The sequence below is a fragment of the Hemitrygon akajei genome, chromosome 4 (assembly GCF_048418815.1).
Source record: "Hemitrygon akajei chromosome 4, sHemAka1.3, whole genome shotgun sequence".
NCBI classification, from domain to species: Eukaryota; Metazoa; Chordata; class Chondrichthyes; order Myliobatiformes; family Dasyatidae; genus Hemitrygon; species Hemitrygon akajei.
In genome coordinates, this window is record NC_133127.1 from 61,149,487 (window position 1) to 61,175,171 (window position 25,685).

A 25,685-nucleotide genomic window follows, 5' to 3' on the forward strand; every position below is an offset into this window, starting at 1 on the left:
AAAGCAAATAGAGCAGGAGTCGATGCACACGGCTTTGTGATGCACCTCTGCTGATGGAGATTGTGAAGGAGATGTTGCCAATTTGAACTGACAAGGGTCTGCAAGTGAGGCAATTGAGTATCGAGTTTCAGAGGGAGGTATTAAGGCCAGGGTCCTGAAACATATTGATTAATTTTGCTATCCAGATGTTCCAGGGTTCAGTGAAGAGCCAATGAGATGGCATCTGCTGTGAATCTGTTGCACCAGTAGGGAAATCAGAGCAGATCTATGTCATTTCTCAGGCAGAAATTGATATCTCTCAAACCACTTCATTATGGTGGATGCAAGTGCTACTGGATTATAGTCATTGAAGCAGATTTAAAATGTTCTTAGGTACGAGTATAATGTCAAAAATACTATGAAAATGAGCTTTTTGCAGTGACAAAAGTTGTCAATGAAGTTAAAATTTCTGTTACATACATTTCTAGATGCAAGAACTGAATTGCGATCCAAGAGCAATGCACCATGTAACTTTGCCGTGAAATGTCATCTGTAATCAATATAAAGTGGCTGGGCAGATATACAAATTTATGAGTCCTGCTGGTGGATTCTAATTTTCTGAGGGAGACGTTTTCATTATTCTTTTTCATTCTGCCTCACACATTATAGACTTTATTTGGATATAGATTTAAATAAATGATTCCCTAATGAGTTTTTTCAACCTGAAATTTTGCTTTAGGAGCTCTGAGATTAGCTTTTAAATAAAAATTTAGGATAAACTCCCCTGCCTCTGATTTTGTGCATGGCTAACCAGCACTAAATGAAACTGGCCTAACATTGATAAGTCAAAAAGGTTAGTCATTTTCTGACTGAGAGGACTACTTATTAGATCAGAATTTATAGAGTACTGTAATGAGACAGTAAGTTATATAATTAGTGTTGGACTTTGCTTCTGAGATCTCTATTTATCAGTCAGCCTTTAAGAGATAAGAGTTAGAAACCATATTGTGGCTCTGGAGCCATCATTCTCAATGAGTCAAAAACTAAGGCAAGATTGTAAGGATTCTTCTAAAGTATACGTGAGAAACAACTTCAGCTGTGTCTGTTGAAGATAACCTTAACTGGGTATGTTGATCCTTTTAAATAAATAAAATATTCTTATTGTGAGCAGTTTTGGTTGCTCCATTACAGAAAGGGTGTGGAAGCTTTGAAAATGGTACAGATTGGAGGGGGATACACAATGCCCTACAAGACATCTTTAAATGTGAAATACCCTTAGAGAGTAAGACCATATATTTTGGGTATATACCTCAAGAATGGTTGAAAAGAGTTAAATATTTAATGAATATATTGGTGGTGGCTGGTAAAAAGACTCTTACTAGGAAATGGTTATCACAGGAGACCCCAACTTTAAATACATGGATGGAAATTACAATGGACATTTACAAAATGGAGAAGATAACAGCATCTGTTAATCATAAGCTGGAACAATTTGATTCATACTGGGAATAATGGTTTAACTACATAATGCCTCATAGGCCTGATTTTATTCTCACAAATCAATGAATCTGTTGTAAAAAAAAAGATCACTCCCTACTTGTACATAGTTCTTTCCTTTTGCTTGTTTTTTCTTTCCACTCTTTTCTATAAGTGTATACCTCAGATAAATACTTTGTGGAGATTTGTGATATATATGATATATACGTACAATGTCTGAAATACATCTTATGGAAATGTTTGTTCGATGATGAACTTCAATAAAAAAATAAATTACAGAAAAAGAAAATGGTACAGAAGAAGTTTACCAGGATGCTGCCTTGATTAGAGTGTATGTGCCAAAAGGAGACGTTGGACAAACTCGGCTTGTTTTCTCTGGAGCGTTGGAGTCTAAGGGAAGCCCTGACAGAAATATGTAACATTATGAGAAACATAGGTAGTGTCTCATCCATGGATTCAGCAGGGCAGTAGATATGGCAATTGTGCTTGTGAAAATGCATGTGTCAGCTGATTATTATTTCTTCGTGATAGTATTTAACTCCATACTTGTTGTCGTCGTGCTTGCTGAGACTTGGGCACAGCACAGCAATGCTTCGCTGCTTGCTTGCATTCGGCCTTGCTTGAGAAATTGGACTGTCGATTCAACTGTCTCTGAAGACTCATGGTATTCGTTTAATATTTTAGTTGTTCTTTTCGGCCACAGTGTAGGCTTTGTTTTTCCATTTGGGGTTTTAGTTAGCGGCCCTGTTTTGCCTGGCGTTTATTGTTTTCTTTCCCCTTTAACACTGTTCACATTAAAGTCTGTGAACTATTGACCTGCTTCAGTGTCTTTCACTCTGCACTTGGACCATATCCCAACTGAGTGACAGCAAGTCTCAACCACAAAAAGATGCACCCAGCAGAGAGAGAGCTGCTAACCTTGCCATGGGATTCATTGGTCAGGTAGGAGACAAGCTACAGGCAATGCAATCTGTTCTCAGTGAAGTTACAGTGGGACTGAGGTAGATAATCTCTTGCTGACAAGCCCAGTCTCACTTGGAGGAATAGGTGTCGTATCTAGCCACAACTGTTCAACAGCTCACCGCGGACAATTGGACTCAGGTGTCTGTGATTTCCGCATGCACGGCCGCCGTCCATGAACCTACTGTGAGCCAGTATCAGCTGACATCCATTAACGTTCTCGCCAACACAATTCAGCAGCCTCAGGCCGCCTCAGTCCCACTCTGCTACTAATGCTCCCACTCCCGTGCCCGGACCAGAGCTGACTCCCGCATTCGGACCCCCACAGACATCCGCATTCATACAGGAACTGAGTATTCCACCTCCAGGCAGATATTCCAGTGATCCCGATGGTTACAGGAACTTTATTACCCAATGTGAGCTGACATTCCAAGCCCAGCCTGGTCATTTTGTTGATGATGCATGAAAACTGGTGTACATGGTCAATATTCTTGATGGACTTCCACTCAGCCTGTTCAACGCTTTACGGGACCAAGGATATCCCACAGCCCAGTCGTTTCGATATTTTGTGGCGGTGTTAAAGAGGGTTTTTGGTCTTCCAGTACAGGGTCAGGAGGCCGCCAACCGACTCTTGGACCTGTGCCAAGGCAGAGGAACGGTGGAGCCTACGCAGCTAAATTCTGTGCACCTGTGGTAGAGATGAGTTGGAATGAGAGATCTCTCATCACTGCCTTCTAGTGTGGACTGAATGCAGGTGCCTGATATGAGATCGCCTTCTGGGACAAGCAGGATAGCCTGGGTGACCTGATTAATCTGGCCATTCGAGTTGACAACCAGGTGACTGAGTGGCACAGGGAAAGAATGTTTCCAACTTCATACGTGATGCCTGATCACTGTCTTTCCTTGCCCTCTCCTCCTCCCTCAACACCTGGCATCCTGCCCACAGACACGGCAGAGCCTATGCAAGTAAGGCACATGCACCTGTCTCAGGAGGAACCAGAGCAGCGCCGGAGAACACGATCCTGCCTCTATTGTAGTGATCCAGGACACTTCCGGGCGACTCATTCCAAGTGTCCAGTAAAAGAGAATACCTGTCAGCAGGGAGTGAAATCCTGATGGGTCGGTTCTCTCTTCAGTCAGCTTCCCCTAATTCTGTAATGCTCGCAGCTTCCTTGTTGTGGAGGTGTCAGACCCATGAACTTAAGGCGTTTATCGATACCTGTGCAGCCACGAATCTTAAGGACATCTGTCTCACTCAAAGAAATTCTAACTCAGGAAATAAGAGAAAAGATCAACGTCAAGGTGCTGGACAATTGACCACTGGGAACCAGCCAGATCCACCTTTCCACCCAACCCCTCCAACTGGTGCTAGAAGGCAACCATCATGAAGAAATATCTTTCAATCTGGTTAATTCACCTGAACTGCCACTGGTACTTGGTTTCCATGGTTATCCCAACATAACCCATGGATCAATTGGTCTCAGAAAGCACTCCAAGAGTGGGGGCCGACATGCCTGACTACCTGTCTGGGTCCAGCTCAAGCTCCGTTCCCCTCTATGTCAGCTAAGGATGTGGACCTGTCTGAGATTCCAGCTGATATGTGGCTCTCCTTGAGGTTTTCAGTAAAAGGAAGGCCACAACCCTGCCCCCACACTGGGGCCATAGACCTTGTACCTGGCACTAGTCCTCCCCGGGGCCGCCTGTTATTGTCCTGAAACAGTGGCCATGGAGGAATATATTAAGGAGGCATTGAGCATGGGGTTTATCCATCCGTCAACCTCGCTGATAGGAGCGGGCTTCTTTTTTGTGAGCAAGAAAGATGGCAAGCTCCGTCCCTGCATTGATTATTGGCCCCTGAACAACATCACTGTGAAGAACCACTACCCTTTTCCCCTGCTGGTGTCTGTGTTTGAACATCTCCAGGGAACAACCATATTTTCCAAAATTGATCTGCACAATGCTTACAATCTGATTCGTATAAGAGAAGGGGATGAGTGGAAAATGGCTTTCAACACTTCTAATGGCCAATATGAGTACCTGGTGATGCCTTTTGGTCTGGCCAACACCCCACTGTATTCCAGGCCTTGGTTAATGATATGCTCAGGGACATGTTGAACCAGTTTGTGTTTGTGTATTTAGATGACATCCTTATCTATTCCTGCTCTCATCAGGAGCACGTCCAGCATGTCCGGAGAGTACTCAGAGGGATTCTTGAAAATAACCTGTACGCCAAGCCTGAAAAATGTGAATTCCATAAAGACCAGGTGTCGTTTTTGGGCTGTATATTTACCCCATCCAGTAGTCAAATGGACCCTACTAAAGTTCAGGCAGTTGCAGAGTGGCCCAAACCATCTACAGTCAAACAGGTTTGCTTCATGGGATTTGCGAACTTTTATCACTGCTTCATCCGGAATTTCAGCTCTATTGTGGCTCCAATTAATGTACTCATTAGAAGACCTCAGCAGGATTCCATTAGACGGACGATGCCGACCAAGCATTTTCCGAGCTGAAGGGATGTTTCACCACCGCCACGCTGTTGCAACACCCAGACCCATCTCAGCCATTCAATGTCAAAGTGGAGGCATCCGATGTCGGCATTGGAGCTGTCCTCTCTCAGCGCTCGTCTGTGGATAGCTGGCAGCCCTTCTTTCCCGTTGCTTGACGCTGGCCAAGAGGAATTACGATACTGTGAATTGGGAGCTTCTGGCTGTCAAGGAGGCCCTGGAGGAATGGCAACATTGGCTGGAGGGGACAGAGCATCCATTCTTGGTCTGGGCAGATCACAAGAACCTCTCCTATATTCAAGATGCTAACAGACTCAACTCTCATCAAGCCCAGTGGGCTCTCTTCTTCACACAGTTTAATTTCATCCTCACTTTTTGTCCCAAGAATATATGAAGAATACAACGGCCGAAGCTCTCTCCTGGCAGTTCGACAGATTTGAGGACAATGCCGATCCTGAGCCCATTCTTTTTCGCTTGTGTATCACTGCTCCGGTGATCTGAGGAATAGAGGCAGAGGTGAGGGCCGCCCAACAATCAGATCCAGGCCCGGATGGGGTTTCTCCTGTTGCGGTGCGTTCCTAAGTGTTGGAATGGGGTCACACCTCCTGTCTGGCTGGACATCCGGGAGATTAACGGACTCAGGAATTTCTAAAGAGACAATTTTGGTGGTCATCTATGTCCCAGGTGTCCATGACTTTGCATCTGCCTGTCCCACCTGCGCTCGGAACAAGACATACACCAGCATCCTGCGAGTCTGTAATGTCCACTGCATGTACCCCACTGCCCCTGGTCCCACCTCTCAGTAGATTTCATCACTGGTCTGCCTCCATCTAATGGAAACATCATCATTTTGGTCGTTGTGGATCAATTTTCCAAGGCTGCCCACTTCATTGCCCTCCCCAAATCCCATCGGCTTGTGAGACTGCCACACTCATGGTTCAAAATGTATTCAAGCTCCATCCATGGCTTTCCTCAAGACATAGTGTCTGATTGTGGACCACAGTTCACTTCCTTCTTCTGGAAGGCTATCTGCCGTCTTGTAGGAGCCACGGCCACCCTCTCGTTTGGCTTCCACCCCCAACTAATGGCCAGACTGAGAAGGCGCACCAGGAGTTGGAGACAACCTTACATTGTCCTGCCTCTTCTAATTCCACGTCCTGGAGCTCCCAATTGGTTTGGGCAAAGATCACCCACAATAACCTCCAGACGTCCACCACAGGTATGTCTCCCTTTAAATGCCAGGAGGGATTCCAGCCCCCGCTCCTTCCTGATCAGGAGATTGACATAGGAGTTCCTGTCCCAGCAACACTGAAGATCCACCCAGTATTCCATGCTTCCCAGCTCAAGCCAGTTACTACCTCTCCCCTGGCCCCAGTCACCCCACCTCCCCCTCCTCCCCACCTGGTAGATGGTTCTCCTGTCTATGCTGTGCGGCACCTCCTGGCATCTTGCCGGGTACGTGGTAAGGTCCAGTACATTATGGACTGGGAAGGGTCTGGTCCAAAAGAACATACTTGGATCCCAGCAAAGGACATCTTGGACAAGTCGCTGATGCGGGACTTCCAGCGGACTCAGGTCCGTGGTGCCTCAGGGGCTGCGCCTAAAAAGGGGGGCACCGTCACATCCACAGATTCAGCAGCACAGTAGATATGGCAATTGCACTTGTGAATATGCATGTGTCAGCTAATGATTAATTCATTGTGATATTATTTAACTCCATTCTTGTTGTCATAGTGCTTGTTGAGACTTGGGCACAGCAGAGCAACACTTTGCTGCCTGCTTGCATTTGGCCTTGCTTGAGAAATTGGACTGTTGAGTCAACTGACTGAGAAGACTGATGGCATTCGTTTAATATTTTAGTTGTTCTTTTCAGCCGCAGTGTAGGCATAATTTTTCCATTTGAGGGTTTTAGTTAGTGGCCGTGTTTGGCCTAGAGTTTATTGTTTTCTTTCCCCTTTAAGACTGTTCGCATTAAAGTCTGTGAACTTGCGACCTGCTTCAGTGTCTCTCATTCCACACTTGGGCCATATCCGAACAGTGTGACAGATAGGATAGACAGTCAGAAAGTTTTGCCCAGAGTAGAAATGTCAAATACTAAAGTGAGAGAAGGGAAATGTGAGGGACAAGTTTGTTTGTTGCTTTTACACAGTAAAAGGGTAAAATGGTTATTAGGTAGAAGCAGATACAACAATAGCACATAAGAAGCTTTTAGATGGAAAACAGGAATTGCAAGAAATGGAAAGATATGGATTATGTGTAGGCAAAAGAGAGTTAGTTTAATTTGGCACCAAGTTTGTCATAGACATCATTGGCTGAAGGTTCTATTCCCATATTATACAGTCCCATATACTTTATTTTATAGGTACGTGTATACTCAAGAAAATTATTTTTTAACATGTTCCATGTATACAATATTCATTCCATCAGTTAGATAAGTTTCAATTGCTTGATTTCTTACTCATAACCCGTTGGTGAAACCTATGAAATGGAGAGAAGAGAAGGTAATATAAAAGAAAGTGAGAAGTAAAGGAAGTGAGATGGGAAGAGAAGTAAAGAGTCAGGAAAGTGAATCACTGGAACAGTGTCAAAGCAGCATACCGTATTGTTGGTTCTCGTATAATCAAATCCATTCTACTGATCCCAACATTTCCATCTGATTGTCCTGCAGTCTTCCTGATAGACTTCCACCTTTAATCATCTGAGCATTACTAATCTGATTTGGAGGACCATTAACAATCCAATTATTTTGAAATGGTTTCATCTTCTGTAAAAAGTACAGTGACCATAACAGAGGTGGGGACAGTACTATTATTCTCTAAGCAGTCTCCTCTCACAACTACCATATTATGCCTGGTAAGAGTACAAAAGCAGAATGATATCTCAACTGATTTAATTTTCAGAATGTCATACTCTGAGCAAAGCATCATCAGTTGGTGGACAGGTAGGTTCACAGAGTTCCCTTTCTAATAACTGCTCTAAATACAAAAGTTTGTACTTAACTACAAGATGCATGCATAAAATTTAAACCTTATGTAGGGTCCTCAGAACATTAACTGTAATGTTAACTGTCAACTGCTAAAAATAAAATGACTTCTCTGTAATGTTAACGAATGAGGTAATGTTTTTCTGTAGCTGCGATGTTTGGGTTATAACTACTGATAACGGGGAACTAACCAATGGAAGTCATGTTATTCTATCTGTATGAGTGGGAAGAGGGGTTGATGCATGGGAGATCGTCGAGGAGACGCGAAGAGGAAGGACGTGCGGGAAGCGCTCTGGTAGACCACCATGGTTGGTCCCAGTCTGAGGGTAGTGGAGTTTGGAGAAAATCGGATGGCGGATCGAGGATAATGCATGAGCTCTAATGTTGTGCACGAACTGTATAATCTCTACTCTTGGCACCTTTTTATTTTATATTTTTGTTTCTTTACTAACCCCATAGTCACAGTAAAATTTATAAAGTGTAATCGTTTAAACGTACCTTGTGTACTGCCTGATATTTTACGTTGTGAGTTGTACTGGGGGCCATTACACGGCATCTACGCAAACGTGAGACACAGTTTGGCGGGCAGACGACGGTTTCCCCAAGACGAATGTGGGATGATGGAACTGAGTGTTACACTTAAATAAATGTACATGCAAGACTACTGTTAGCAATTCAGCTTGCCTTTTCCAGTCTACTTCTTACATTGATTTCCTAAAGACCTCTCCATTGTTGTTCAGTTCATTTCAATGTACTCACTCCATCTTTATACTGTAACTGTGATAAGATTTGATATGAAATAATTCAGTATGTGGCACAGTATTGGTTGGAAAATCACAGATCATTTTGTCCACTTTGGTCAGCTTTTGGGCTCTGATGCCCTGAATCAGATTATGGTAAAACTAAACTTAATATTTCTCGATAATGTTGAAGAGTAAGTAAACAAAATATTACAAGAGGATATTTTTGATCAGATACGTTAGACATAATCTATGAAAACATCACTTTAGTTTTCTTTTATGTTGTGGCTGAGTTGACAGGAAGATATGGGGATAATTTTTGAGTAAAGAATGCAATATGAATTCATGTTTCTGAATAATTCTACTGGTTATGTCAGTGCTATGCAGACCAAATCAGTCAATCCATTTGGTACAGCGGAAAGTTATCCCACTTTGCTCTTTTTTCATTGTTATTTGTTATACTGGTTGAGAAATCAATTTACCTGAAGCAGGATCTTCTCTTAAAACTGCAATCCACTCAGATCAAAATTGTGCTTTCCCAGAAGGATTCTTAAAACTGTGCCGATTTTAGGCAATTAGACACTAATGAGTCATTTTTAAGGGATCTTCACACCAACTGATACTCCACTATCTGAAAAAAATGTTTATAGGATATTATTCTTAATTTGTATCTTTCTCACATACTATCTGATCCTTATTGTACAATCTCCTCAGATTTGTAGACTGATGATTGTGTGAACATACTCTTAAGACCTGATCTTTTCTACTCACCATAACCTTATCCTTGTGCCTTTCTACTTTCAGATAGCCAAGAATTCTCAGTTAGATAAGCTGTGGTTAAAGTACAGGAGAACAAAACTGAAAGTACCCCATCACTCAATTTGACATTCATACATAAAATTTTGGATATTGCCTCCTGTTATATTGTGTGGGAAGGTCAGAGATAGGATCTACCTCTAGCCAATTACCATGAATAAATACACTGATAATTATATTAACTTACTGTGGAGACCAATGAATAATTGAACTGAAAATAAAACATGTTCCTGAATGTATAAGGAAGCTACAACTCAGCTCCTTTTTATGGAAAGCAAATGACAAAATATGCATCTACCTGTAAAATCAGGAAATCTTAAATATTTATGTCTAAATCACCTTTAATTGTTAGTCAATTAGCATGATTTTATTGAAATATACCACTGATGTATCATTAATTTTCAAACAAAATTGGTCATTCATGTTGTTAGTTGAAGTGGCATAGTTTGGATATTGCCTTTCAAGATTTATAGCAGGTCAATGTCTTACAACAATCATCATCTTCATCCTGTTTCCAAAATACTAATCTCTTGTTTCCATTATGTTGTAGCTGTGCTTCATATGGGCAACATTTTTTTTAAAATTCACTTCTCTGGAAATGTTTTGCATTAATTACTGTAGTTTCTACAAACTCTATCATTTCAAGATATTTTTGGCTAATTACAAATTTTTTACCCAATTCCACATTTGATACAGCTGCCAGCCTCTTTGAGCATTGAATTCACCAATTGACTTTACACAACAACTACTCAGATGTATAGTTGCTCATAATCATCACACATGTATTTGTGAGAAGAACATGTTGGATTGAAGCTAACCATGTAAGAATATGAGGCCCAAAATAGCACATGGAATGAGGAGAAGGGAGTTATTACTGATCTGTAGTCACAATGGGCATGATGGGTCTGTTGATCAAATGGTAGCTCTGGGAATGATAGCCCTAAAGCTAGCAAAAATAGACTATCTGTATAGAAGAGGAGATAAGGAGTATTGAAGGCTAGACAGTATGGCTAAGTAGCAGGGAAGGGACTGAGATAACAGACCATCTATTGGCTTTCACATGCAGTATAGTATTAGAGATTATGGTGAAATATTGTAATGAAAAAGAAGACAAAAACTGTATCTGAGTAGCAATTTCTGTGACCAGACAGTGGTGAATCTGTGGAAATCATTGCCAAAGACAACTGTGGAGAGCAGGTCATTAAGAATACTTAAAGAGGAGTTTGATAGATTCATAATTCGTGAGGGCATCAAAGGTTAAGGGGAGAAGGGAGAAGGATGTGGTTGAGAGGGATAATAAATCAGCCATGATAGAAGAGTGGAGCAGACTCAGTAGGCCACACCTAAGATCCTATAATTAGATTAAGCTCAAATAAAACACTTACGTACTTGCTTGAACTCCATGGACTTGTGAGTGGTCATTGCGATTAAGTGAGTGCAAATCAGAAATATTGCAACTGCTCTAAAAGTAAAAGAGAAAACACTGGAACTGCTCAGCAGGTCAGGTCACATCTGTCAGAAAACAAACAGAGTTAATGTTTCATCTTAAACCCTTTATCAAACCTCATAGACCAAAAACTTAGCTCAGTTTCTCTTCCCATGGATATGACCTGATCTACTGAGTATTTCGTACATTATCTGTTTTTTTTTAATGTGTTTGGTTAATATGGATCAGTTAGAACAAGTGCTGCTTATAAAACTACCAAGAAAATATTTGGTAAATTGCAAAGTAAGGATATTAGTTTGGTTTTCTGTCATAAATATCCTCAACGTTCTCAAAGTATGTGCTGAACAGCTGGCTGGTGTGCTTATGGATATTTTTAATCTCTCTCTCCCAGTGTGTAGTGCCCTCCTGTTACAAATCGTTCATCATTGTCCCTGTAGCTAAGAAAACAAAGGTAGCATGCCTGAATGATTGGCACCCTGTCACCCTCACCTCAATTATAAGCAAATGCTTTGAGAGGCTTGTTAAAGACTACATCTGCAGCATACTACCAACCACACTGGACCCCCTATGATTCGCCTACTGATGGAACCCGTCTACCGATGATGACGTAGCCACAACACTACACTCCGTCCTCACTCACCTGAGCAAGAGAGATATGTACATTAGGATGCTGTTCCTGGACTACAGTTCAGTATTCAACACTACAATTCCCTCCAGATTTGACAGGAAGCTTAGAGACCTCGGCCTGCTCCCCATCTTCTGCAGCTGAATCCTAGACTTATTATTGGATCGCCGACAGGTAGCAAGGATGGGCTCCCTCACCTCTGCTCCTCTGACCCACAACACAGGGTCCCCCCTAGGGTTGTGTTCAGATTCCCCTTCTCTACTCCCTTTACACCCACGGCTGTACTGCTGATCAAATTTGCAGATGACACAACTTTGATCGCACTTAGCTCTAACATTAATGGGACAGCCTACAGAGGACAGGTTGACACCCTTATGCAGTGGTGCTAGTTTAACCACCTTTCCTTCAGTGTCCAAAAATCAAAAGAGCTAATTGTGAACTACAGGAGGAATGGAAGCAGGCTTGGCCCAATCAGCATCAATGGGTCTGCAGTTGAGAGGGTGAGTAGTTTCAAGTTCCTCAGTATAGATGTAACCCAGGTTAATTAAAACCAAAGATGTAATGAAAGAAGGTTCCACCTGTGGAGGGATGAGTGTTACCGATTTTAAAAAAAAAGAGAATTTTAAAAAACGCTATGTGAAGGCGGGGTGGGCTGGTTGCAGGCATGGACAAGGAGAGAAACACAGCAACCATTAGAAGCTGAAGTCATGAACTGCTACAAGTGGAATTAGCAGTGAGTATCTTCACCCTACTAACTTGAAACCCTCAGGTGAAACCCCTGGAGGAGAGACAACAGCAATAAAAGATGTATTGAAGCTACAGCTTAACACGCAGCTGCTATAATAGACAATAGACAATAGGTGCAGAAGTAGACCATTCGGCCCTTTGAGCCTGCACCGCCATTTTGAGATCATGGCTGATCAATTCCTATCAATACCCGGTTCCTGCCTTGTCCCCATATCCCTTGATTCCCCTATCCATAAGATACCTATCTAGCTCCTTCTTGAAAGCATCCAGAGAATTGGCCTCCACTACCTTCCGAGGCAGTGCATTCCAGACCCCCACAACTCTCTGGGAGAAGAAGTTTTTCCTTAACTCTGTCCTAAATGACCTACCCCTTATTCTCAAACCATGCACTCTGGTACTGGACTCTCCCAGCATCTGGAACATATTTCCTGCCTCTATCTTGTCCAATCCCTTAATAATCTTATATGTTTCAATCAGATCCCCTCTCAATCTCCTTAATTCCAGCGTGTACAAGCCCAGTCTCTCTAACCTCTCTGCATAAGACAGTCCAGACATCCCAGGAATTAACCTCATGAATCTACGCTGCACTTCCTCTACAGCCAGGATGTCCTTCCTTAACCCTGGAGACCAAAACTGTACACAATACTCCAGGTGTGGTCTCACCAGGGCTCTGTACAAATGCAAGAGGATTTCCTTGCTCTTGTATTCAGTTCCCTTTGTAATAAAGGCCAACTTTCCATTAGCCTTCTTCACTGCCTGCTGCACTTGCTCATTCACCTTCAGTGATTGATGAACAAGGACTCCGAGATCTCTTTGTATTACTCCCTTACCCAACTCTATACCATTCAGATAATAATCTGCCTTCCTGTTCTTACTCCCAAAGTGGATAACCTCACACTTATTCACATTAAACGCCATCTGCCAAGTATCTGCCCACTCACCCAGCCTATCCAAGTCACCCTGAATTCTCCTAACATCCTCATCACATGTCACACTGCCACCCAGCTTAGTATCATCAGCAAACTTGCTGATGTTATTTTCTATGCCTTCATCCAAATCGTTAACGTAAATGGTAAACAGCTGTGGTCCCAATACCGAGCCCTGTGGCACCCCACTAGTCACCACCTGCCATTCTGAGAAACACCCATTCACCACTACCCTTTGCGTTCTATCTGCCAACCAGTTTTCTATCCATGTCAATGCCTTCCCCCCGATGCCCTGAGCTTTGATTTTACCCATCAGTCTTCTTATGTGGGACCTTATCAAATGCCTTCTGAAAATCGAGGTACACTACATCCACTGGATCTCCCCTGTCTAACTTCCTGGTTACATCCTCGAAAAACTCCAACAGATTAGTCAAGCATGATTTACCCTTGGTAAATCCATGCTGGCTTGGCCCAATCCTATCACTGCTATCTAGATATGCCACTATTTCATCCTTAATAATGGACTCTAGCATCTTTCCCACCACCGATGTCAGGCTGACAGGTTGATAGTTCTCTGTTTTCTCCCTCCCTCCTTTCTTAAAAAGTGGGATAACATTAGCCATTCTCCAATCCTCAGGAACTGATATTGAATCTAAGGAACATTGGAAAATGATTACCAATGCATCCGCAATTTCCAGGGCCACCTCCTTTAGTACCCTAGGGTGCAGACCATCTGGACGTGGGGATTTGTCAGCCTTCAGTCCCATCAGTCTTCTCATCACCGTTTCCTTCCGAATGTCAATCTGTTTCATTTCCTCTGTTACCCTATGTCCTTGGCCCATCCATACATCTGGGAGATTGCTTGTGTCTTCCTTAGTGAAAACAGATCTAAAGTACTCATTAAATTCTTCTGCCATTTCTCTGTTTCCCATAACAATTTCACCCAATTCATTCTTCAAGGGCCCAACATTGTTCTTAACTATCTTCCTTCTCTTCACATACCTAAAAAAGCTTTTGCTATCTTCCTTTATATTCCTGGCTAGCTTGCGTTCGTACCTCATTTTTTCTCCCCGTATTGTCTTTTTAGTTAAGTTTTGTTGTTCCTTAAAAACTTCCCAATCATCTGTCCTCCCACTCACCTTAGCTCTGTCATATTTCCTTTTTTTTAATGCTATGCAATCTCTGACTTCCTTTGTCAACCACTGAGGCCCCTTTCCCCCCTTTGAATCCTTCCTTCTCTGGGGGATGAACTGATTTTGCACCTTGTGCATTGTTCCCAAGAATACCTGCCATTGCTGTTCCACTGTCTTTTCTGCTAGGCTATCCGTCCAGTCAACTTTGGCCAGCTCCTCCCTCATGGCTCCCTAGTTTCCCCTGTTCATCTGCAACACTGACACCTCCGAGCTGCCCTTATCCTTCTCAAATTGCAGATAAAAGCTTATCATATTGTGATCACTACCTCCTAATGGCTCCTTGACTGCGAGATCGCTTATCAAATCCTGTTCATTACATAACACTAAATCCAGAATAGTCTTGTCCCTGGTTGGCTCTCGTACAAGTTGTTCCAAGAATGCATCCCGTAGGCACTCTACAAACTCCCTATCCTGTGGTCCAGCACCAACCTGATTCTCCCAGTTCACCTGCATGTTGAAATCCCCCATAACTACTGTGACATTACCTTTGCCACATGCCAATGTTAACTCCCTATTCAACTTGCACCCAATATCCATGCTACTGTTTGGTGGCTTGTAGACAACACCCATTTGGGTCCTTTTGCCCTTACTGTTCCTCAGTTCTATCCACACAGACTCTACTTCTCCTGACCCTATGTCCCCCCTTGCAAAGGACTGAATCTCATTCCTCACCAACAGGGCCACCCCACCCCCTCTGCCCACATTTCTGTCCCTACGATAGCACGTATACCCTTGTACATTCATTTCCCAGGTCTGATCTCCCTGCAGCCATGTCTCCGTTATCCCAACAACATCATAGTTACCCATTCGCACCTGGGCTTCAAGCTCATCTGCCTTATTCCTGACACTTCGTGCATTCAGATATAGAATTTTTAACCCATTTCTCCTCTCTCTGTTTGAATTGCTGCCTATTGTGCTTAACCCAGCTCCCCGAACTCCCATCGGGCTATACGCCCCTAGAATTTTGTTGTCCTTCCTACATTTACTTATTCTTTCAACACATTTAACTCCATGTTCCGTCAGACCATCCCTCTGTACACGAGTCCTCCTTATCACTTGTTCCGCCCCTCCTTCCTCTACTACACACTTAATATTCCAGAACTGTGTAGTCCCTACCTGTCCTTTATTCTTCCTCTCGCTATCCTCTCTCACATTCTGGATCCCCGCCCCCTGCAAATTTAGTTTAAACCCCCTCAAGAAGCTCTAGCAAACTTCCCTGAAAGAATGTTAGTACCGCTCCAGTTCAGGTGTAAACTGTCCCTTTGGAACAGATCCCACCTTCCCTGGAACAAAGCCCAATTATCTACAAACCTGAAGCCCGTCCTCCTGCACCATCCTCTCAGCCATGTATTAATCTGTATAATCCTTCTGTTCCTTGCCTCACTCGCACGTGGTACAGGTAGCAATCCTGAGATTGTTACCCTGGAGGTCCTGCTCTTCAGCTTCGCACCTAACTCCCTGAACTCCCTACGCAGGACCCCCTCACTCATCCTACCCACGTCATTGGTCCCTACATGGACCACAAGATCTGGATTCTTGCCCTCCCTCTCGAGAATAACCTGCACCCGATCTGAGATGTCTCGGACCCCGGCACCAGGGAAGCAACATACCATCCGAGACTCCCGATCTTCCCCACAAAATCTCCTATCCGTCCCCCTGACTATAGAATCCCCTATCACTACCGCTCTCTTCTCTTCCCTCCTCCCCTTCCTAGTCGCGGGTCCAACCTCAGTGCCAGAGACAGGACCACTGCAGCTTGTTCCTGGTAGGTCATCCCCACCAACAGTATCCAAAACGGTATACTTATTTTTGATGGGAACGGCCACAGGGGTCCTCTTCTCTCTTTGTCTGCTCCCCCTGCCTCTCTTGACTGTCACCCATTTGCCTACCTCCTGTCTTTTCGGTGTGACTGCCTCCCAATAACTCTTATCTATCTCTGCCTCTGCCTCCCAAATGATCCGTAGTTCATCCAGCTCCTGCTCCAATTCCCTAACTCGGTCTGATAGGAGCTGCAGCTGGATGCACCTATTGCAGGTGTAGTCATCAGGGACAACTGTGTAGTCATCAGGGACATACTGCATACGGAGCACACCACTACTCTAACTGTCTCCCCCATTACCTGATCCCAGATTAGTCAGAATAAATGAAAAGCAGTCTACTTGCCGAAGTCCTCTTGCGTCGAAGCCCGCTGAGCCAAAGCCCAGCACTCTGCTCCTGCACACTCCGCTGCCTGCTCCTGAAAGTGGGTCGCTTTTTAAAGCCCGCGCTCGCCTCTGACGTCACCCGCGCTTGCGCAGCTTTACCTTCCTCCTCAGGTATTCTCCAGGTAGGTCCGAGGGTCTCGGCCTACCTACAATGGCTGATCCTCCGATCTCCAGTCGTATGTCGATCACAAGCACTCCTTACTCCCGCTCCGCTGCTCGCACCAACAATAATGAGACAATACCAGCAGAGACAACTGTTCAAGATCCCTACCGTGTAGTCGGAAATTTGCTCTGTAAAAGTTGTTTTGTATAAGTTTGTGAACTGACTTTCTGTGGATGATAAACTATTTCATCCAATGAAACAAGAAACAAGATGGCGAACCATGCTTGATGAAGAACCAGCACAGGAATGAAATGTGTAATGACACAGAGTATTTAACACAATTGGATGTATAAGATATTTTCATTCACAACAGCACCACTTTCATCTCAGGCGACTGAAGAAGTTCGGCAATGGGCCCTCAGATCTTCGAGACCTTCCACAAGGTCACCATTGAGAGCATATTGACTGGCTGTATTACTGCCTGGTATGGGAACTGCACCAACCTTGATTGCTGGGCACTTCAGAGAGTGGTATGGACAGCCCAGCTCATCGGTGGATGTGAACTTCCATCCATTGAGGACATTTATAGCAGAAGGTTCAGGAAGAAGGCCTGGAAGATCATTGGGGACACCAGTCACCCCAACCATAAACTGTTTCAGCTGCTTCTGTCTGGCAAACTCTACTGCAGCAGTAAGGCCAGGACCAACAGGCTATGGGACAGCTTCTTTCTACAAGCCATAAGACATTTAAGTTCATATATCTGCACATTGCAGTGGAGTCATAACACAAAGATTTTTACTCCCTCACGTTGTGGGATGGATGTAAGATTTTAAATAAATTCTAATTCTAAATCTAATGCAACACTTACAAAATTCTGGAAGAATTCAGTAGGTCAAGCAGCAGTCTGAATCAAAAGTCAGAAGTTTGGGTTGAGACCCCAAAGGAAGGCTAGTAAAAAAAGGGGGGGGGGGGTGAATGTTCATGCCATCAAGTTGGAGGCTATCTAAATAAAACATGAGGTGTTGGTCGTTCAATCTGACAGTGGCCTCACCATGGCAGAAGAGGAGGCCATGGACCGATATGTCAGAACAGAATGAGGAGGAAAATTAAAATGGTTGGTCACCAGGATATTGAGCTTTTGCAGATGGAGCAGAGGTGCTCAACAAAGCGGACACCCAATTTACAAAGGGTCTAACCAATATAGAAGAGACCACATCTGGAGCTCTTTCTTTAAAGAAAGATGGCATCTCTGACAGAGGCATAGGAACTAAGAAAAGGGAATAGCATTTTTACAGAAGATGGGGTGGGACGAATTGTAGTCAAGATAGTTGTGAGAATCTGTAGGCTTATAAAAGATGGCGGTGGACAGTTTTCAGAGATGGAGGCATCCAGCAGTCACCAGATGGAGACAGAGAGATGAAGGAAGGAGACAAAAGTGTCAGAAATGGACCAATTGAATCTAAGGGTAGGGTGAAAATTGGAGGCACAGTTAATAAAATTGATGATCTCAGTATGGGTGGATGAAGCAGCACCTATACACTGTCAAAGTAATGCAGAAAGAGTTGAGTAGCATTACCAGGGAAGGCTTGGAACAGAGACTGCTCCACATAGTCAATGAAAAGGCACAGGCATAGCTGTGGACAATGCAGGTGCACATGGCTACACCTTGAGTTTGGAGGAAGTGGGAATAGCTGAAAGAGAAACTGTTGAGGGTGGTGACCAGTCCCGGCAGACAGAGGAAGGTGGTGGGGGGGATCTGGTTGGGTCTGTTGTCAAGGAAGAAGCAGAGATCTTTAAGCCCTTCTGGATGGGGATAGAAGTGTATAGGAACTGGACATCCATGGTGAAAATGATGCAATCAGTGACAGGGAATTGAAATTTGTTGAGGAGATTGAAAGCATGAGCGATGTCGCAGAAGTAGGTGGGAAGGGCCTGAATCAAGGGGTAGAATGGAGTCAAAGTATGCAGGCACAAGTTCAGTGGGGCAGGAGCAGACAGAAACAATGGGGTTACCCAGATATTCAGGTTTGTGAATCCTGGGTAAGAGGTAGAAATAAGCAGTGTGGCATAAGAAAACTATGAGGTTTGTGACAGATCATCTAGAATATCAAAAATAACAGGGATTGCATATGCTTGTACAAATCAAAGTCATTTTGAAACATTCAAAACTATTAAAAAGCAAATAGTATGAAAGATTAAAATGACATTTAGAAATACTTAGTGCATTTAAAATTAAAAAAACTGCAAACTAAAATAAAAGTGTACTGCGTATCTTCTCCTTGTCAATCTTCCTTACAATATCTCCATTTAAATGAATGAGCATGTACTTCCTGAAAGCCGATGCCACCGCTTACATTCAAGAGAATTGCTATTAATTCCTCTTCTCAGGTGGATTCCATGAGCACTCCAGTGGGGGCTGGTGTGGACTAGTTGCGGAGGTGGGAGAGAATGACAGGTATCTGCAACAAGATTTCCTTGCTTGGAAATGCATAAATTGAAGTCCTGACCTTACTTGCACTTAGGCAGAGAGCACTAGAAGTTTGCTAAACAACTATTGGAAAGATCCAACAAAGTCCAAGCCTGTCTCTCCACTTACCTGCGAATTGAATTAGAGTCATTATCAGACAAATTGTTTTTCACAATGAACAAACAATTTCTGATGGACCTACATCTTTATATAGCAGCTAGGAAGAAAAAAAACTTTTCTCAGCTGCAGGAGGGGTTGTATCCAGAGATTAGACATCTATGGTACTGCCAGAGGAAAAATGAAGATCATGATTTATGTTACAGGGAGTTCTTATGATCTGGAATGCACTGTCAGAATAGAGTTGTGAATGTCAAGTTACTGACAGGTTTCAAAAGTATAACAAGGATTTGAGAAAGTATATATGAAAGGTTTATATACAAAAAAAGCAAAGCAGTGAAATTCATTAGATGGTTATCTTAAACGGCCAGAAATGTACAGGGACCAAATGCATTGCTATCTAATACTGAGTCCACTGTTTCCATAACAGTGGGAAAAGCTTAACTAATTTTGCTGAACATTGTGAAACACCTAGCTCTTCCAACTGGTTTTGCTAATGATTAATAATTTGATGCTAATTCACTAAATTACATAAATGTTCTAATTTGTTTTAAAAACTGCAGTATGTAAATATAATATTGTGTTTTAACTGAAATTGCCAGTGTAATGGCTGAATAATTGTTTTGCTGATTCTGCTTTTCTATTTTCCCTTTTGCTTTAGTCTACAAGGAGTCTAATATAAAGCCTGCATTGTACCCAAAGGCAATAACTCACACATACAAATAAAACAGCACTATTGGAATGTAAACTATTTTTGATATATTTGCCAACACTGTGAATTTCAAGGTGATCATCAGGCATCTAAAAAATAATTCAATCAACAGTTCAAGAGGGCAGCCCTGTTCCATATCATTTTACTTAGCATTTTTACTGTAACGGCAGGAAAGAGAAATAATTGCGGTATGATTTTTTTCCCGATCTGAATAAACAACTTGAAAAAGAAAAACATACGAAATTTTATTTCAAAAATACATAATTTGTCTTCAATATTAGCCAAGACCACTATAAACTGTTGGGACTATACTTTATATTTGTCCAAAATGTGTGAAAGGAAAGCTTCCATTGCTTGTCCTTCCCTGGAGATTGAACTCTCAGAATGCCAAGAAATCCAGACATCATGCTGGGTATGAAAGCCATTATTGAAATTCAGCAAGTAGAATTAAATTGGTTATGGGCTAGGTTAAAAAAAATTGCAAATCTGTATCCAGGCAATCAACTTTAAAACCTCCAGTGAATGTAGAAAGGCTCAAACAAGCTAATGGTGGCCATTGTTCCAGTTTATAAAGATGGATCTGCTACTGGGTACAAACTTGAAACAGGCCAGGGAGAATTAAGCCAGGCCAACAGAATGTTAATCTAAATCTAAAGACAATAAAAAAGGTAAAATTAATAGAAAGCTGTACTGTGCAACCTAAGGGATCATTTTGGAAGAAATAGGAATAATTGCAATAAACATCAGCAAAATCCAGAAGTGCAAAAAAGAAAATAAATAGCAGTATCAGCTTAGGAGCCAAACACAAGACTGCTTGTTTTTCTAATAGTACAAACATAATGGGTCAATAAAATTAGAATTTAGGTTTTTTAAAATTATAAACATGATTCAGATTAAAGAAAAAAATGTTAGGTTACTTTAAATTTCCAGAACCAGGATGGATAAAGTTGAAGCATTTATGATTGGGCTACATTTCTCATTTGAATGGGATTGTTAAGCCATATAGTCATGTTAGTCATGGCACACTACAACACAGATCCAGTCCCTCTGGCCCAGCTAGTCTGAGCCAAACTGTTATTCTGCCTAGTATCATTGACACACAACTGGACCATAGCCCTCCGTACCTCTCCCACCCATGTCATCATCATCACCATCATAATATGACATGTCATATGATGTTGGCAATCATGGGCTCATGATCATGATTGTTCTTCACAAACTTTTCTACAGAAGTGGTTTACCATTGCCTTCTTCTGGGCAGTGGCTTAACATGACGGAAGACCCAAGCCATTATCAGAACTTTTCACAGGTTGTCTGTCTGGCATCAGTGGTCACATAACTAGGACTTGTGATATATACCAGCTGCTCATACGACCATCCACCACCTGCTCCCATGGCTTCACACAACACTAATCAGCTGCTAGGCAGGTGCTATGCCTTGCCCAAGGGTGACCTGCAGGCTAATAGAAGGACAGAGCGCCTTATTCCTTCTCTGGTAGAAATATACCTCCACCCTGCCTCCAGTCCCATCCATGTACTTATCCAAATTTCTCTTGAATGTTGAAATCAAACCTGCATCCACCGTATCTTTTGGTAGCTTGTTCCACACCCTTACCACCCTCTGTCCCCCTCAGCTTCTGCTTAAATATTTCATCTTTCACCATTAATCTATGACCACTAATTCTAGTCTCACACAATCTCAGTGGAAAATGCTTGCTTGCATTTACTCAATATATACCCACCATAATTTTGATTACCTCTAACTCCCTTCATTCTCTTAAAATCCAGGGAATAAGGTACCAACCGATTTGACCTTCCGCTATCAAACAGACACAATGGGTCAGCACAATTTGAGAAGGGGTAAAAGTTGGTTGATAAAATAGAATTCTTCTCCAGTAATCTTCGAGTTTATTTTAGATTCTTCTTCACCTTCTTAGGTGGTCAGGATTGAGAATGACAGCTTTTTTTTCTCTCAGATCCTATAGGTTCAGAGGTGACTGATAAAGCTGTAGTGAGACTTGTAGTTTTTGCTAAACGTGAGGCAGGAAGTGCTTATATGATGAGTGGAAAGGTGGCTTTAGAGGAGTATTGTTACACTTCCACCCCTTCTCAAACAGGGTTGACTCAATGTGGCTGCCTGTTACACAATGCATATTCACTGATGTTTCCTGGTAAAACTCAGCATGTATCAGTGGTTCAATAGTCATATTCAAATAATGCCAGTACTCCAATAACATGTGTTTCTCAGTTCTACCCATCCTGGTTCTAGGGACATAAAGTAAGCTAACATTTGTTTACTTATGTTGAACCCAATTGCACTTTTAAAATACCTAAGTTTACATTTCAATACATCTTTACGGTTGTAATGTTAGAAGAACAGTCAGTCTTGTGTTTGGCTCTTAAGCTTACATTCTTATATTCTTAGGCTCTTATACAGATTAGACTTTACGGGCTGAATAGAATTCTGCTCCTATGTCTTATGCTCTACTGCTAACTAATTTCCTTTCACTCTTACTGGCTTTTTTTGCAATCATTTCTATTTTTTTCCCAAAATGATCCTTTAGGTTACCCTTCATGGGTCCTGTACATTATCCTCTCCAATTTGAGTGGACAAGATTCAGTGGGAAAGTTTCACTTTCTCAAGGATACTTTGGGAATGTCCTTGAATTATTTCCTCTGTCTACCTGGCAATCCCTTGATATGAGAAAATTTCAGAGTAGAATATCCCAGGGAGGGGATGTTAAGTTCAAGTTTGTAGTCATTCAACCATACACATGTATACAGCTAAATGAAAATGAAACAAGGTTCTTCTGGGATCCAGGTACAAAACAGTGCAATACTTCATGCACAGCACATAAAATAATAACAACACAATAATTAACAGAATAATTATTAACACAATTAATTAGCACAATAATTAATAATTTATCCATTTGTACATGTTGACACAAAGTGAATATAGTTAAATATACAACAGTATAATGCTACTGGCACTGTCATAAACAGTGTGAACTAGGTGGTATCAGGGTGTTCAGAAGTCTCACAGCCTGGCAGAAGAAGCTGTTGCCTAGCCCAGCAGTTCTTGTTCTTATACTGTCAATGTTCATGTCAATATCAATGTTAATTCACTTACCAAGCCACTGGAGGATTTTGTAGGGAAGATGTCTGTGTTGTCTCCCTGGTGACTTGAGGTACTGCTGTATTTTGTACTAGTCTAAGAAGCACATTTTGAAGCCATCTACAGTAGATCATAAGCTTTGTGCTGAGTTTTATGATCATGATCCGCAGACAGCCAGAGGTAAAGGTGGTGCCCTGAAGGCAATGGTGATTTCCATCATTAATATCTGTCTGTGTTGTTAGTGACTTGTGTAATATATAAAATTGTTCATATTTTCCAGAACTTTGTCAAAGATGTTTATTGGTAGAAGGATCTGATGTATAGCAGGAGAAAGTTGGAGGACTTACATTTTAGAGATGTGAAATCCAAGACCAATTCTTTTGTTTGCTTCAGTCAATGAGTCATTGATAACTTAGAGTTTGCCTATGAATATATGCACACTCATGCATCACTTACGTTCTGAGACTTGGTGGTTGAAGTTGGGATGATGTTGGTTGTGACTGCTCTGTATTCAGGCCAAGCTCCAGAACTTAAAGCTAGAATCTAAATGGATATGCCAGAAGTGCCAGTTTTAAATGAAACACCAAAGCAGGCTTTACTGTACTCTCTTGTATGCATGAAGAGCAAAGCTTGTAGGACAGGCAAGAACATACGCAAGTTCAAAGCTAGGTTTCCAAATTAGGTATCTTATTTCTTCTCTGTCACAGGAGGAGAATGCAGTGAACAAAGAAAGAGGAATTGCAGATGTGCTCAATGTCTCATTACAAGAATTGTAACACTAACTGACTGTACGGAGCAATCGCCCATGACCATCCCGAGAAAGAGATTCTGGAATAGCATGGAGAAATTAGAGTCCATGTATTGAGAGGATACAAAGACCTGGTGTAAATGGCAGTATAACTCAGAGTCCTGCCATGTGCAGAAGTTCGCTGATGACACGGCCATAGTGGGGTGTGTCAGGAATGGACAGGAGGAGGAGTATAGGAAACTGATACAGGACTTTGTGATATGGTGCAACTCAAACTACCTGCGTCTCAATATCACCAAGACCAAGGAGATGGTGGTGGACTTTAGGAGATCTAGGCCTCATATGGAGCCAGTGATCATTAATGGAGAACGTGTGGAGCAGGTTAAGACCTACAAGTATCTGGGAGTACAGTTAGACGAGAAGCTTGACTGGACTGCCAACACAGATGCCTTGTGCAGGAAGGCACAGAGTCGAATGTACTTCCTAAGAAGGTTGGCGTCATTCAATGTCTGTAGTGAGATGCTGAAGATGTTCTATAGGTCAGTTGTGGAGAGCGCCCTCTTCTTTGTGGTGGCGTGTTGGGGAGGAAGCATTAAGAAGAGGGACGCCTCACGTCTTAATAAGCTGGTAAGGAAGGCGGGCTCTGTCGTGGGCAAAGTACTGGAGAGTTTAACATCAGTAGCTGAGCGAAGGGCGCTGAGTAGGCTACGGTCAATTATGGATAACTCTGAACATCCTCTACATAGCACCATCCAGAGACAGAGAAGCAGTTTCAGTGACAGGTTACTATCGATGCAATGCTCCTCAGACAGGATGAAGAGGTCAATACTCCCCAATGCCATTAGGCTTTACAATTCAACCACCAGGACTTAAGAACTTTTTAAAAGCTATTATTAATGCTTTTTGAGATAGCGATTTAGATGCATATCATATTTTTTTACTGAGTTAAGTATTGTATGTAATTAGTTTTGCTACAACAAGTGTATGGGACATTGGAAAAAAAGTTGAATTTCCCCATGGGGATGAATAAAGTATCTATCTATCTATCTAGAAGGAGTACGTCACCGCCCTTTCAATATGTGGGTTTTACTTTCTGCCCATATTCCAAAGCTGTGCAGTTGGAAGATTAATAGATTTATGCAAATAGTTACAAGTTTAAGTGGATATAGGAAAGAACATGCAGGTTACAAGAAAAATACTGTAGGAGATGATCAGGGACCATTTCAGATTTCTCTCAGTATTAGTTGCTCATCTTTGATATTGCCTCAGTTGATTTGTTTTTTTTTTCCATTTTCCCCTCTGGAAGTGGAGGATATGGTGGGCATGTTTTCCTATTCTGCTTCTTCAGCATTCATTTGTCACTGTGTGCATTCACAGGACTGGACCCAAGTGCAGAGGATCCACAGGTTTTCTCTGTCACAGGGTCGCTGGCACCAACTCAACCAGGGAGTAGCAGATGGCAGGCTCATGACTTCACCCTGGAGTGGAGGAATGGCAAAATCATCATAAAGGGACAGAAACAAGGGGTTAGGCATATGAATACTAACAGAGCATTGGAGGGCTGACTGGGCAATACCATGAGATAAGTGATTTGCTATAACACAGTGGGAACCCGCTTAAGAGGAAATGAGAGACCCCTTTAAATAATCAGACCATGCAGGAAGCATGTGCCAGTCTCAATTAACTTAACAAGAGTAAACCTAAAGTGTAAGAACTTACCACCTCTAGTTCAGATAACATTTAGTAAATTCAGGTGTTCAAGAAACCAAGAAGCTCAACGTTCCACGGTAAGTCGGAAA